This window comes from Anopheles coustani, chromosome 2, assembly GCF_943734705.1.
Source record: "Anopheles coustani chromosome 2, idAnoCousDA_361_x.2, whole genome shotgun sequence".
NCBI lineage: Eukaryota > Metazoa > Arthropoda > Insecta > Diptera > Culicidae > Anopheles > Anopheles coustani.
In genome coordinates, this window is record NC_071289.1 from 22727699 (window position 1) to 22743156 (window position 15458).

The window sequence follows — 15458 nt, forward strand, 5'->3', positions numbered from 1 at the left end:
GGCGTCACACAAGCATGATGGTGAAACAAAATACGGAACCGAAACCCATTTTCCAGCGCACACGCGGTGGCCATCCGCATTGATAGAGGTTGCATGTCCCTGGGATAAGAGAATAAGAGTTGATATTGAAAAGAAGAAAAAAAAAACCAACACTCGTCCTTTTCCTATTTGTCATCCAAATGTAAAGAGGCGTAACTGAAGTGAAGGATTTGGCGCACACGCGCTATCTGAACAATGTTCTCCTGCTGTGCAGAAGTACACTCGGCACTTGCCAAAGTAGCTGGTTGGAAACAATGTTTCTCTTCTTTAAAAGTTACCGTTTTTGCAGCATAAAAGGTAGTAATAGACAGAACCGAAGCATGATTCAATTTTTCTTTCACTGACACAAAACTGATTTCATGTTACTATTGCGTCCAAAGCAATTAATTTCACAAAATAAATTTATCCTTGTCAAAACAATGTTACTTTAATTTTCTCCTTTTAATTAATTATTTTGTGAAATTTTCGATAAATTCATTGTTAATGATAAGAAGTAGTTAATTTAAATATTCAACAAATAAATTAATAAATACCCAAAATGAATATGACTTGTTTTCATATAACTAGTATTTTATGTCTTGTTATGTATTTGATAATTGGTATGCATTTCATTAGTGCATAATTTATAACATTCACATCCTTCCTCTTCACCTAAATCACAATTGTAAAGCAATATGCTTCATGCAAGAAGGGTTCTAGTGTATCAAAGTATCAAAAGTGTCTCCCAGAACAGTGTCTCCTTTTTTTTAAATAAAACTGGCTCATCATCAGCTCGCCAGGACACCGACGCTCAATGGGACTCGAGACCGCATTGTTGGAACGCACGCGGACGGCGACGTTCTCTTCTGAACGATTGTCCCCTCGAGGCGACATTAATTTTACATTTGTATGGTAAAATGTCACAGCGGTCGCAAAGATTCATCCGTGCAAATGAATTTAAAAAAAAGGACACTTTAACCGGAAGCTCGGAAACGAGAATTTGGATTGCCCTGCACGGAAGGGCTCCAGAATGGAAAATTACAAAATCTTGAGAGTTTCCAATTTTCATAACGCAAACACCCCAATGGAAGGGAATTTTTCCACCCGGTCGTTCCGACACACACACACACACGTGATTTCAAAGGCCCACCGTAGGATAGCACAATATGTTGCACGATGAACAATCGTCCAAGTGGCCACTTGAGGATTGCCCCGCACACTCCGGTCGGGTCGCGCCCTTTGCGTGGTTCGGGAGAAGAGCGAGTTCAACTTGTTTGGTTTTTTTTTTGCGATGTTTTCCAGCCCACTCTCATTGGAAGGGTGGTTTCAGTAGATACGGAGGGATAATGTTTTGCTTTCCCACGGTATTAGGATGCGAAACGTATGCTATTTGAATGTTGCGTTTGCATAAAATTACATTTGACATTCCTATTGTATTGCATTTCAAGGACAGTCGGATGCAAACAAAAGCATAGGACAACCATTCAAATGAATTTAGGCGATGAGTTCCTAACTTAATTTATTTTAAATGATAGACATTTCATTAAAAACTATATAAATTCATTTTTTTAATATCAACATCTGTTCTTTTGAATTTTTAATCAAGTACTCTATCCAGAATATGACATTTTTTAGCATCCAAAACAATTTACCTTCACGGTACAATACGAAACGCTCCCACGCTCGGGCGCAAAAAAAAAACGCGAAACATGCGCCGAAAGCAATAGAAAAGCGAACAGAAAAGTCAGTCAACTCGTCAAAACAAATCCATCAATCTGACCACTTTGGGGTGGAATTTTCGAGCAGGCACGAAAGCATGACACCGAACGGGAACGAGAATAAATTACCGGCAAGGGCTGCAGCGTTAAGGGAAGTCAAGCAGCAAAACTAACCACAACAGAAAACCACGGTTTAACAATCAGACAAGGTGATGTTTCAATTAGCGGCTCGTAGTTGAGACATCACGAACTTAAGCGTCGGCGGCGGCGGAATCGTTGGTTTGCTTTTCATCGGTTGGGCAAGAAATGGCGTGAGCGTCTCGAAGACGCGTGAAATAGGAAGGTTGCGGGCTGAAGGGAAACATAGAAGTGGTGCTAGGTTTGAGTGATGAAGCCCGAAGGTGATTGAGGTTGAGAATTGGCAGGCAGGTCAAAGGCTAGAAGGGCTATTGGGGGAACTAGTTTAAATGGAGCCCTATAAATATAATACCACTTTTCTTTTATTTGAACCAATCTAGGCCATTTTTTTTTTTTCAAATGTTGAATCTAAAAGCAACCATTTAATAATTCTTTATTCACTAAGAATGTTTCGTTATGATTATTTAAAATAGCAAGTGGCGAAGTTCTGATTGCGATAATTTGTTCAAAAAATGTCAGGTCTCTTAGATAAAGTAAATTTAAAACCACATTAAACATTTACAAAAACAAATCATAGATCTTTTCATAAATTTTTCAACCAACCATTTTCGTTTGTCATTTATTTCAGATACCTCAGAATATCAACAAGATGCGCAGAAAGTCCCTCCCTACAACTCAACCCTTAACCCCTTCCTATCGGCATTAATGTGTGCACATCGTTTCATTGGAAACGAATTTGTTGCAATAAGTTTCCAGCGCTTTCCGTCCCACTGTTCGCACCAATTTCCAAAGGGAGCAAACGCAACCAGTAACAGTGACGATCATCATCATCATCATCATCATCGTGTTCCATCAAAACCATTCGCATACCACAAGAGGGTTCTGGTGGAAAACGACGATAAAAACAAACCATTAATATCGCAAACGGTTGCCCATCACCATAGAATAAGAGAGGGAAAAATAGAGGAGTCGGTTGGATTTTCCTCTCGACCGAGTTTGCAGCCGGTCCCTTCGAGTGGATTTGAGGTTGATTAGAGAGAGAACGGCACAGTGAAAACTGTGGCATCGTCGGGGCTCTAAGGAAAGATGGAGTGAAAATTAAATAAAATTGTGGTAAAAGTTAACGACGGTGACAAACGTAGCGCAAACTGCGGTTTTCCCGAGCCCCGAGGAGTTGGGTGACGAGAGCATGTCAAATCGTCACCCGTCGAGTGCGGTAAATTTCCATAAACCTATGTGACGATGATGCCGAATGCCTCCAAACAGTGCCTTTATCGACTGGCGGCAGTAATTACAAAACTGTCCCATTGCGGTTTATCGGTCCGTGTCGTGCCGTGTGGGAATATTTACGATCGCTCGACGGCATATCGACGGGGACCACTTTGTTGCACCGGTTAAATCCTTTTTGGCCAACGGACAACCCCGGGAGGGATTTTTGCATGCACACACAAATTCCGGGCGCACCCGTTTTTGGGCAATAATCGTAAATTTTGTTCGCCCGAAACGATCTCCTCCGGGAAGTATTCGGTTCGCAACGTTTTGAAGGATGGAATTTGCGTAAATTAATACCCCATTTCGGACGGAACCGGAGTGGTGATGGTGGTGGTGGTGGTGGCTACGGTACTTCTAGCTGCAAATTGCACACTCGTAAATGTCAAGTTCATCATCCCCGTCGAATGCTGCCAACGCCGGATAAATGATTGACACCGAAACACGAGTCCTACTCCGACCAGGAGGATGCGTTTTGATGGCATGAGCCTTTGACAGGAAAACCGGCCGTTTGCAGTGCGATGTCCCGAATGGAAACTGCATCCCGCATGATGTGCGTTTCGGAGGACCCGTTTTTGCACGCGGTTTCAATATTGATGCATTATGCCCCGAAAATAATACCACGCAGCGCCAGCGGAGGGAGGGCGAAGGGTTTACCGGAGAGGCGTTTTTATGGGAAAATCGTCACATCGAGTAAAGCGACGGAGTGCGTTTTATTGCACGTAAAATCAACAACCGATATTTATGAATCGTCGGTTCTTTGATATGCAGAAAACGATAGTTGAAATTTGATTAAATCGATGCCTTGCAAAAAAATGTTTTACGTACCGATTTTTATGTATTCGTCAACTTCATCCAATTTATCTTCGTGCGATCGATAGCTTCTTTAAACGCATCCAGCCTTGTACGCCCTTTCTCGTATGTGATAATTTTTTTTATTGTTTTACATCTTCGTTACTGTTGATTACTGCTTAGAAATACAGTAGAACCTTTTTTTTCATAGAAACTAACATTTCATTTTAGATAGTTTCATCCGATAGTTTTTAAAATAAAATTCGAACGTCTAAACGTCTCAAAATTTTTTTCGTTTTAATGTTCTGCATGCTACTTTATATCTTGATTCTAGTTTTATAAAAAGTATATTTTTCGGAAAGTGGATTCCGAGGTTCCATGCCGCTTAATTTTATGGTTTTTTATAATGGTTTCTCATCCAAAGTTTAACTGCGTCTACAAAAAAAAATGATTCAAGTAAAAGTAAGAAGTTTATAAACTATCGACAACAAAGAATGCAAAGAAAAACAACCTATCGATTGAAAGAAATATAGTAAAATTTAGTAAAAGAAAATTGTGGTCTGCTATAATGAGACTTAATGTTCATGTCGGTATTGATGAGATAAGGAAAAATATATGTCGCAAAATAACTATGTTCAGATCACACGACATGTACAGCGAATCGATATATAGAATGCTACCAACTTAAAAAAAAATACAAAGGCATTCATCGAGAAATAAATGTAATGTTTAAAAAGTATAATAATCTTTTCAATTTCTACAGGCCTTATTGAAAATCAATTAAAAAAACCTGGATTACAATTACAGTTCAAAAAATACACTTAAGGACATTCTCGAAGAAAAATACATTCAGCAAAGCCGTTCTCCTCATTCAATCGCCTTCTGTGAAGTGCAGAGTTGTACAAAACCTGCGCAAGGTGTTAATGTGCAAACGACCTTTAGAGCGCCCGCCGCCATCTGTGGTTTAGTGACACCTTTAACCAACTTGCCAAACCGCGCACACGACAAGCATGCAATGGACACGAGACAGACGGACGAACACGGGGTGACACTGTGCGCAACCAAAACTGCAATCTGCTGCCTGCGTCGTTCTTAATGAACCGCGAAGCCATCATTTAGCTACGATCACGAACGCCGTGGAGGGAACTATTCGTAGACTCGACTCGAACGAGGCGGGTGAATAAATGACGCACCTCATAGCGTTTTAATCGTCCAGTACACTTAAGCAACCAGCCGGACACGGGCACGTGCTGCTTGGTCCATCTGCGCCCTCTGGCCGGGTGGGAAGATTTAACACGCTATCTAGCTGTCTTCGTCTTACACCGTGTTGCCCAAGAATACTAAAATCCAGACGGCTCAATCATGCCGGCGAACACGGTAGGGATCGTGTTAAAGAAACTCGTCGCTGTGTGTTGGTCGGTCTTTTTTTTCTGTACCTTCTTCCAGGCGGCAACAAGTCTTTATGAAACACCCCAGCCGAGGTCCCGGCTTATGCAAAAGCTACGCTGCAATCGGTTGCGCAGATGGTCAGCTTCTTCCTGGCTTGGTTTCTTCGGAGTTTGCCGAAGCACACACGGTATCCTAGAAAACATTCTTGACTTAACCATGGGCCTTTCTTTTACCTGTCGTTTCTCTGCACCCTTCAAGAACCCGGCACCTCACACGGTACCGCACCATCGGAACGTCGGAACAACGAAACGATAGGGCGATTTGGAGGACTCTCGAGTCAAAGGCAAAGACAATAACATACATTTCTCTATTTGTCCGCTCATCTTCCTTCGATGTGCGTGTGCGGTTAAGTACGTATTAATTCACCAGGATTTACATCTGCCTTTTATGTTTCTATTATGTCTCTGGCGAAGGGTTGGCGCAAACCAACGGATCCCTATGGCTTGGCCGCCGTTTATCTGCCCATCGTGATCGGTAACGTGCACGGACGGTTAAGGACGATCCACGAGTCATCGTAATCCTTTTATTTTCTCCCCGTTCGTTCCAGTGCTGCTGATGACTCCCGACCCGATGCGGTTGATTCAGGATCAACCCTCGGCCACAATGCGTCCAAAGGATATGTTTGTTGACCTCTCCGACGGTCCTTCGTCGTCACTCCTTCCCAAACAGTCGAGCTTGGGTTGCGTTCATTCAAAGGAGAGCTTTATTACTATGCACCACGGCGTGGCCTATGGAATGGACGCAGGTGAAACCTCATCAACAGCAGCAGCAGGCAAACCGACCGGTGTGTTACGTTTGGCTTTCCGGCCCAAAGGGTGACGACACACGATCGGGTAACAACAAGAAAAATCCCTTTTTCCAAACGACGTTTCAACGGTGTGCAAAGGATAAAAAGGATTTAATTTGCGGAGGATTATTTTTGATGAAGTCACCGAGCTGATGATGAAGTCATGTTTTGTGTTGGAGAGAGGGTTACTCAAAAGGTGCTTCGAAAAGTGCCATTTGATCCCAGCGATTCAAATTGGAATTTCATTCTTATGATCTAACGGTTTTCCATCCGGTTATTGTTGGGTATTTTGATTACTATCCAATTTACTGCTCTTTCTTTGAATGTTTTCTATCTAAAAACGTTATCTTCAGACCATTTGATGCGATATGATACAAAAACGGCTTTTTATGTTTAACACAAAAGTCGCAAATATTTACATCGATCGTGCCATAATATTTAAATTATGTTAATTTCTCAGATAACGGGGGTCTAACTATTATAAGTCAATTTGATTTGAAACAGAAAAAGAAAAATCAAACATGAACAAATAATATATGTATATTTCAAAGATATTAATCAAGTTGATAGATGCTGACTTGTGTTAGTCGGAATTTAAAATCGATGTAATTAAACACACATCCTGTATACATAAAGCCAAATTGAACGACAAAGTTTGACAACCAACGTTCTTACACAGGAATTCCTTCCTAGATGCCAATAATGAGTAAACATCCATCATCAGATCTTCAAACAAAACCAATACGACAGAACTATCGGTCGTCAGAACACGTTTGCCAGTTCAGTGATTTTATTTACAGCAACGGTTTGCAAAATCGTTTCATCTCCTGCCGGAAACCCTTCCGAATCGAACGATGAACGTGTGCGCACGGTGAACCGTACGAGTACGGAGCAGAACCATTTCTTATCTGCAAGGACGCCGATGAAGAACTTGCGAACGGGGAATGTTTTCTTCCCAGCATGGAAACGGAACGTTTGGATGGATGTTGTAAATCTCGATTCGGTCTTAAATTCAAACACAATTAGACAAACAAATGAGATACGAATGCGATGTGCCTTTCGCACAAAAGGAAGGGTCGGGATGAACGATTTCTGGTTGAGACAAAACGATCCGAGGCGTCGCTTCTTCGCTGGACGGGTTTTGTGACACGGAACACGGACGAAGTTCAAACGGAACGGGCGTATCACAAAGGACCATATCGTCGCACCGGGGATGAAGTCTGAAACCACACATTACCATATGGACACATACACCGTCTGGAGGCACACGGACGTCCGGTGCAAATACGCACTGTGGCACACCCACAAGCACATACGATCACGGCTGAAAGCGGCTCCGATGAGTGTATGGCGCTCGGATAAATTGTTTTATCTGATAAAATATCTAATTAGAGCCGGGGGGTAGGAGGGCAACATAAAAGAAAGTGCTCCCATTTCCACCCAGGATTCCACCCCAGCTCGGTGGGCACACAGGATGAGAGACGGTGCGATAAAGTGAGGTTATGGTCGTGATTCATTTGTTCCGCACACACAGCGTGGTACACCATTAACAATCCCGGGCGCTGATACCGCAATCAGTACTTTCCCACCCTAAAGGACCTCCCCCCCAAGCTCCCAACACTTTTTATCCGCCAGAACCACAACCGCATCGACGGCTCCAACAAATCCTAAGTCTGTGTTCAGGACAAGCGGAGTAACGAAGGTCAGGCTCCCGGGGCGGTGGGTTCGTCGCGGGGAAGAGACACATGGTTAGCTAATCTAATGCTCGATACAAAATGTATATGGAACAGAATCAGTATCGCACCGACCGCTCCACCATACGGGACATCACCAGAGCGTCGGTTCGGATGTTACAGATCGCTGAACGCCGGTTTTCCGGGCGCTCGGGTCATGCACACGGTTCCGACGAGCAGACGAGCGGCGAAAGATTAGAGATTAATTTAGATGTACAAATAAACGATGATTACGTTATCGCAAACAAATGCCCACCAGAGTGGTTCATGGGATCATGCTCTTTTTTCTGCCGTCTCGTAATTGTACCGTTTAGTTCAAACGATTATTTTTCTGGTTTCAATTTGTGACCAACTTTATGCTTTGATGTTTTGCGATGATAGTTTTTCCTTTTGAGTTTTTTGGAACGAAAATAATTTTAAATGGCTGTCAATAAAATTCAACTCAAATTATACGATAGTAGAAAACTAAATAAATCTCGCTCATAAAAATAACACTATTTAAATATTTATCTATTGAAACTACAATCTTTGACAGTTAGGACTTTATTGTAAATTTAACATAAGGCCAATTTCTGTGATCTAAATTCTTGGAGATAATTTGGAGAAATGGAGAAATCAAGAAACACGACCAGTTTAGAAACAAAAAAAATCTGATTTAATTATAATTTAAATATGGGTAGTCAAATAAACCAAATACAAAATCTAAGTCTCACTAATTTTCAATTCTTTTTCTTTTCAATCATTTTGCAGTTCCGAAAAAATAAAAATGGATTAAAATCTATTTTGGTTTTAGTAATACATCAAACAAAATGGCGAAGGAAGCAACTTGTCAATAATTAATAATTTAACAAACTTGATCAGTGAAAACACCATCCATCTTTCGATGAATTGAACCAAACGACGGTACAAAATTCATTTATTTTCATTTGTATATTTAACATATAGTACGAAGAAATGAATTATTCACCGACCGCCGTGATTTACTACCGAATTATGATGGTATCATATCCTTACCGGATTAAATTGACTAACAAAGGCATCGCCCTATTGGCATGGATTTGAACTTGAATTCAGGCGACACAACTCCTCACTCCTTCCCGCTCCCAGTACGCTGATGATGGTGCTGATTGAACGTCAACAATTGTAATTTAAATCCCTCACCACTGCGCTGACCCCGGAGTTTGGGTCTCCATTTTGTTTCGATTTCCCTATCGAAAGCGTATGGTAAGCGGCGGAATCTCCCCGGGAACGTTACGTTCAATTAAGCAACCTCTCCACGAAAACCGAACTCCCATCGGTTCGCTGCGAATCAAACTCGAGTGCATGGCAAGTAATTTCCTTGCACACATATTGGTTTATTTAAACCACGGCGTGGACGGAAAGTCCCCGGGAAAATTTAGCCTATTTAGGAGGCTACTTTGAGAGAGCCTCCGGTGGATGTTGGAGTGCAAGAGTTTCTTTTTCCCTCCGTTCCATGGTACCGTGTTTGGTTTATGAAAATAGGGTCCGTACTTAATGAAAATTAATTGAAGAAGAATGCCGTCCTAAACGGCATCCCTTTTGGGGGTTTCGAACGCTCGAAGCCCGCCTGTACTCGCCCAACAATCAAATCATTTAGCCGGAGTGTGCCGGGAAACCGAGTTGGAGGCAGTTTGTGGCGAAGGGACGTTCACGAGGTCGTGCGTTATGCAGGCTAGTGGAGGAAAAATTACCATCCAAACGGCTGACGTTCGGCGTCGGGAAAAAAAGGAGGCCCCGAGTGCGGCCATCATGAATTAACACGCCTCGTCGCCACGGCTTCGGAGCGGATCTTTTACGCCGGTTTGGTGCTTCGAGATTCTTGGTCTTCATGGTGAACACCGACTGACACGGTTCACGTGCGAGTATTAATCATACTTTAGGAGCAGGACGAGCCGACACCAACGTCGTTGAACGTTACGCTTCCGCAGGCAGGCAGACGAACCACCGAGCGGCCATCTTTTCCCTGGCTCTCGTGGAACCCAGCCACAATGAGAAAAAGTGTCGCAAAGAAGCAGGCACTACATTTGGAGCGGAATGGACACGGGTGCTTTCCAACGGACGGCCGACTACAAGGTAACCGTTCTTGAGCCACCAAGGCGTCCCCATCTTATCGGTTCGGCCATCGAAAGATGCTGGTTGGCGAGCGCACAGTAAGAAAGACGTCGCACCGGCGCGGAAAACCGGCAGTTATGTCGCAATCGTGTCCCAGCGAGCCACTCACTGTAGGCAATCAATTTATGGCTGGACACCTGGAAATGGGGTCGGGTTTGAGCGCACCCGGTCCGCGAACGGATGGGAAATGGCCCCAACCGATCCTCGCGGACGAAACACATCCGGACAGAGCCCACACTCACACCTGTGTGCCGTTGGCGGCGGTTGGCAGTTTGTTGCGTTTTCAAGGCAGCACAAAGGAAATTGTTCTCCCACGGACGCGATGGAAGAAAATGCGACTGCCCGAGCGGGTTAATGCGTTTCCGGCACGATGTGAACTTGCCTGACAATGCAATGTTTCAGCATGTTTGATTCGTCGGGTGACACAAATGGCCGTTGAATTAAGCTTCTCTCATGGGGTAAGACTACATGGCCATGAATACAAAATATGGTGACAACGATAGAGTAAGATAATTAAAAAAAGATCGCTTTGTACTCGTACAATTTCTAACGGTAAATAGATAAAATATACTAAAGCAGGTAAAAAAGTAATCATCAATCTTGAACAAAATGCGAAAATTATTCGAAACTATTCAAAAAATCATAAAAAATTTGTATGAAAAGGCACACAACTTATCCTCAAGAAACATAAGAAAATACACAAATTGCACAATAACAAAATAATTTAAACGGTTAATCATTCAAAACTTATTTTAGTAGATTTAAGGACCTGAAAATCTAAAGGTATTAAAGAGCATAACAAAATTCATACAATAGCATAAAGATTCTTTTAAACCTTGAACTGGTTAACCAGTTGTATAATATAAAGCTGAAAACTCCAAATAGTATGAAGCGTAGTTCGAAACTGATCTCAGAGTAGGCAGGAATAGGTAAAAATGACATAAGCAATTACATTCTTGAAATAACACCTCATATTGTATGAGAATATCTTGTCAGCTGTTTAAAACAAGTTGTGGTGGAAAAGACACCAAGTAATTTTAGTGATTTGTTTAAAAGGAAAATGGACCAGCTATAAGTTGCAATGGAGAAGAATACACATTTTTTATGCGATGCAATGTAGAAGAATAAACATGTTTCCATCGGTAGCGAACGCTTCTAGAATAAAACAAAATTTAAAAGCAAAACCCGGGATCAGTATTTAGACGACTAGTCAGAATTTCTAATGCAACAATTAACACCAACAGGTTTCATCAGATTTCTTTTAAAAAAAGAACGAAAACAAAGAATTCTTTAAGAAAAGATCTCATTTTAATTTTCACTTAAAAGGGCGCTTCACAAGCTGTAACAGTATACAACGTTGGTAGATGTATTTCAAATCTTCTTGAGAAGTTGTTTCTTATTCTCAGCACACAGCTCATGCACCGAAATGCTAATGGATAAGTGAGAAGGGTGAGTAAACAAATTGGAAGTGCCTGACATTGTCGAGCAACCAAACAGCAACCAACCGGCGCCCACCCTGATACGCTGCCAACGTCCCTGCGCTGCAGACGGGAAGCCACCCATCCCGGGCGCACCGTGGGCCGAAGGAAACTCCTTTAGAGTACCCGCATCGATGCATTAATTAATGGTTATTAAAATATCCTCCGCTCGCACGAAGTACGCGCGCGTCAAAGAAGGTCGTTTATTACTGCAGTACTCAATCATAAACATTATTTTATTGGCATACTCGAGCGCGGATGTTGCATGGAGGTCTTCGGCGGGAGAGGACGAATTTGTTTTATTTCGTTTGGCTTCTTCTTACATTACAGAGACCTTTTCAGCGCGACACAACAAACGACCCCTGTGAAGGATTTAGTTTCCACGTCAAAATTGAAACCACTTTGTCCACGGTAAGGAAATACGGAAAATTCTCACACGGAACCCCCCGAACACCTGTGGATTGAAAAACACACATCCAAACGCACGGTAACAAGTGTTCAAAGGATACAAAAGGGATCCTTCCTAATCTGCATTCGACGCGACTTGGATGGAAAAGTGGATGCACAAAAGAAAAACAAGCTTTCGCTCTTTCCCCGAGATAGGGGCGCTCGGGTGAAGGAATTAAGCTTTTATCTTCTGACCGAAAAGGAAACAGAACCCTCAGAATGAGCCTGGCTCCTTCCGCCGGAAGGACAGTTCCCGAAAACCGATGAGCTGTGGTGTCTAGATAAATTTTGAAGAACTTCTAAATCATGTCGTCGTCATCGTCATCGGCGTCGTCATTGTCGTTCCCGCCACCAAAGCCCTTCACACTTAATTGTATTTTATGGAGTAGATTTCCTAATCGGATAAAAATTATCCATCCATTGAAGGCGCACGGGAGGGGCAAGGAAATCCTGTCGGAAAAGTGAGGAAACAACCAATTGAGGCCTGGTACTGGGCAAACGTGCGTGTTTGAGGGATGAGCCTCTGTGTTTCGTCCTGTTCCCATCGATTCCCGCCGTGCGTACGGGCAACTTGTATCGGAAACCCCGAAAACTGCATCGATCAAATGCATTCTTCCTCTAGCCCCGGACTGTGTGAATGACTTTTCCCTTTGCTTTTTCGAACGGAAAACGAAATAACTGAGAGAACGAGGACCGCTTCCCCGTGGTTCGCCGGAAAAATCATATTTTCCATCCATCGATAAACGGAACTGATAAGCGCAGCCTACCAAACAGTGGGACGTCGAAGTTCAACACTTTCCGGATAATACCGAAAGAACGGAGGATGTCCGGATGTATAGGTAGAGGCAGCTTTACTTGCTTTAAAGAATTCCGAAACAGGACAGGAAATGTGAAAATAAAATCCTCAAATCAGCTTTCCAACGAGATTTTCCCCCTTCAAACATTAGAGTTCATCAGCATCACTTGAAGCCGGCAAACGTCAGCTTGTGTGCTAGCAAAAGCGAACGCGCAATTGTTGTTCATTAAATCAGATTTCGACTCGCTGATAAGGTCCCACCAACAAACAGTTTTCCTCCTGCATCAATTGGAAGGCAGCCGGGAACATGGACATTTAATTTAAGGGCTGGGAATTTGTGGTAACATTTTTGCGCCACTTTTCCGTGGAGTTGAGTCTATTGACGCTTCCTGTAGGCCGGAAAATTTTGGAAGGAAGCGTACGGTGCGGTCCAGGAAGCCTTCGAAAAGGCAGATTGCTCCGAGATGATAGCAATTAGCTGGATTTAGAAATTGATCGGAACATCCATCCCGGCATGGATGCGAATTTTGTTGGGGTGATTCAAACAAACATTTTATCGGAAGTTCTTGATACGGATTCCCCGTATCGATCGCTTGAAGAATGGTTCACCTGGTATTTTTCGTACAATCGGTACTGGTTTTCTTTTTCGGAAAACCAATCCGGGAATGTGTTTCCCTTTAACAATGGAAGTGTGATAACAATGTTTTATGGGCAAGCTTTGGGAAAAATTGCACAAGAAACAATAAAAAATGTGATTGTCTTTTTTTATAAAACCAGTCAATTATATACGTAGTATCTAGGAAAAGTGTTCGATACTTATTTGTATGATAAAACTTTATATAACGTAAAAATAATTTTAGAAAAATTTAAAGATACATCTTATATTAAAAAGGGAAAAACGCTACACCAACGGTGTACACTGGAAATGTAACTTTATTGTTGAAAAAGTTTGAAGAATTCAGAGTACGTTGAGATAAAAATTGAGTGTTTAAATAGAATCTGAAATAATCTACAGTAAAATAATGAGCCCTCAAATCTAATGACAATAGGATAAATATTAAAATCTTGGCTCGCGGCTTGGATCAAGCTAGTAGCAAATAACGTTCAATCGATAATCTTAGATAAAAAAGCAGTCATTTATAAAATAATTGATCCTCACGCCTAAACAAACAATGATTGCCATGGTGGAAATTACTGTAATAGAGCAATTGATCAACGTCACAGAGCTTATCCGACAATTTGGACCCGACCTTGCCCTCAATCATCGGAACGATCGAACGAATCTCGTAAAGAAAAGCGGAAGGAAAAGATGTCGCGGTCATAAGGGATCGGCTAGAAAGAAATCTGCCTCTTGGTCAACCGACAGCAATGGATTGGCTTTAATATGATTTGGTACCCAACACCCCGATTTCCCCGATACCGCCGCCTTAGGAGACTGGCCATCACTAGACGATAGATGTGGCGATGTATTCTGCTCTTCGGGTGAAATCTGCTGGTTGTCCAACGAATGCAAGAACGTTGCAATCGAGGAATAGTTGTGGTGGAGTGCCGTGATTGTAGCATAAATTGTCACCCAGGGCAGGAAGGGTCTCCTCATGACCTCCGTCTTGTAGAGGGCGATTGGGAAAGGTCCTCCGACGTCCGTCTGCAAAGGTCACCCGCACTTATTCTAGCGGAAGATTTGAGCTGGGTTTTCTTAAGGGTGTTTTTTTTTTCTTTTTGTTGATGACCTCTTGCTTTCTACGATACTTTTGTCATTCCACCACTAACATCCCAATTGTCGATCAATAATTAACACATAATGCAGCTTCTTTGCCGACCGGAACGTTGCCTCCATTGAGCTGAAGATTAATACGGCAGAGTGCGCAACACCATCGTAACATATCGTGCTGGTTCGGATAATTTTCCGTCCAGTCTTTATCGACAACAACCGTCGCCTTCGAGACGCTTTCCACCCGGGAAACCCCACCATCCAATCATTGGATCTGGCAGCCGAAGCATAGCATAGCATCATCATTCGTCGAAATGCGTCCGGGGGCGGAGCTACGTGAACATAAAAGCCGCTCAAAAGAGAGAGCTCTATTCAGCTTGTTTCTTTTGGGAGAAAACAAAGACGGTGAGAATATTCCCTCAGGGGTGCATTTTTATGCTGAGCGATTTCAATAGGTTTTTGTTTTGTCGATATGCTGCAGAGAGGACCTTTTTCCTCCCTTGGTGAAAGGGAATTTATGCAGAGAGAACGCAAGAGAATTATGAGCAGGAAAGAGCACCGATCGTATCGAAACATGTAGCAGGACACAAGCACTGGGTCATAGTGGCTGGCTGAGGACGAGTTTTCTGATCAGTTCACGTTACGCACTCGACCCGGAAGGACATCGGGAGCTCGTCATTGGAAGGGAACAACAGCAGCCGAAGTATACAAACAGTGAACTTTGTGCGTCGCAATCGAACTGAAAGTGAAAAACAAATATGTGTTTTACGATTAATTCGGATTAATTGATCAAACAGTGTTGAAGACCACGAACCAGATCAGTTAGTACGACTATGAGAAGACAACTTCGAACAAATAGAAAAACACCATGACGTGAATGTGCCCCTGCGCTTATCGAAACAGAAAAAGACGAAAATCGTAAAGATCTTCTACTAGTCGAGACGCAGCCCTGAACAAGGGAAACAACTTAATTGATAAACAGCGCGCTG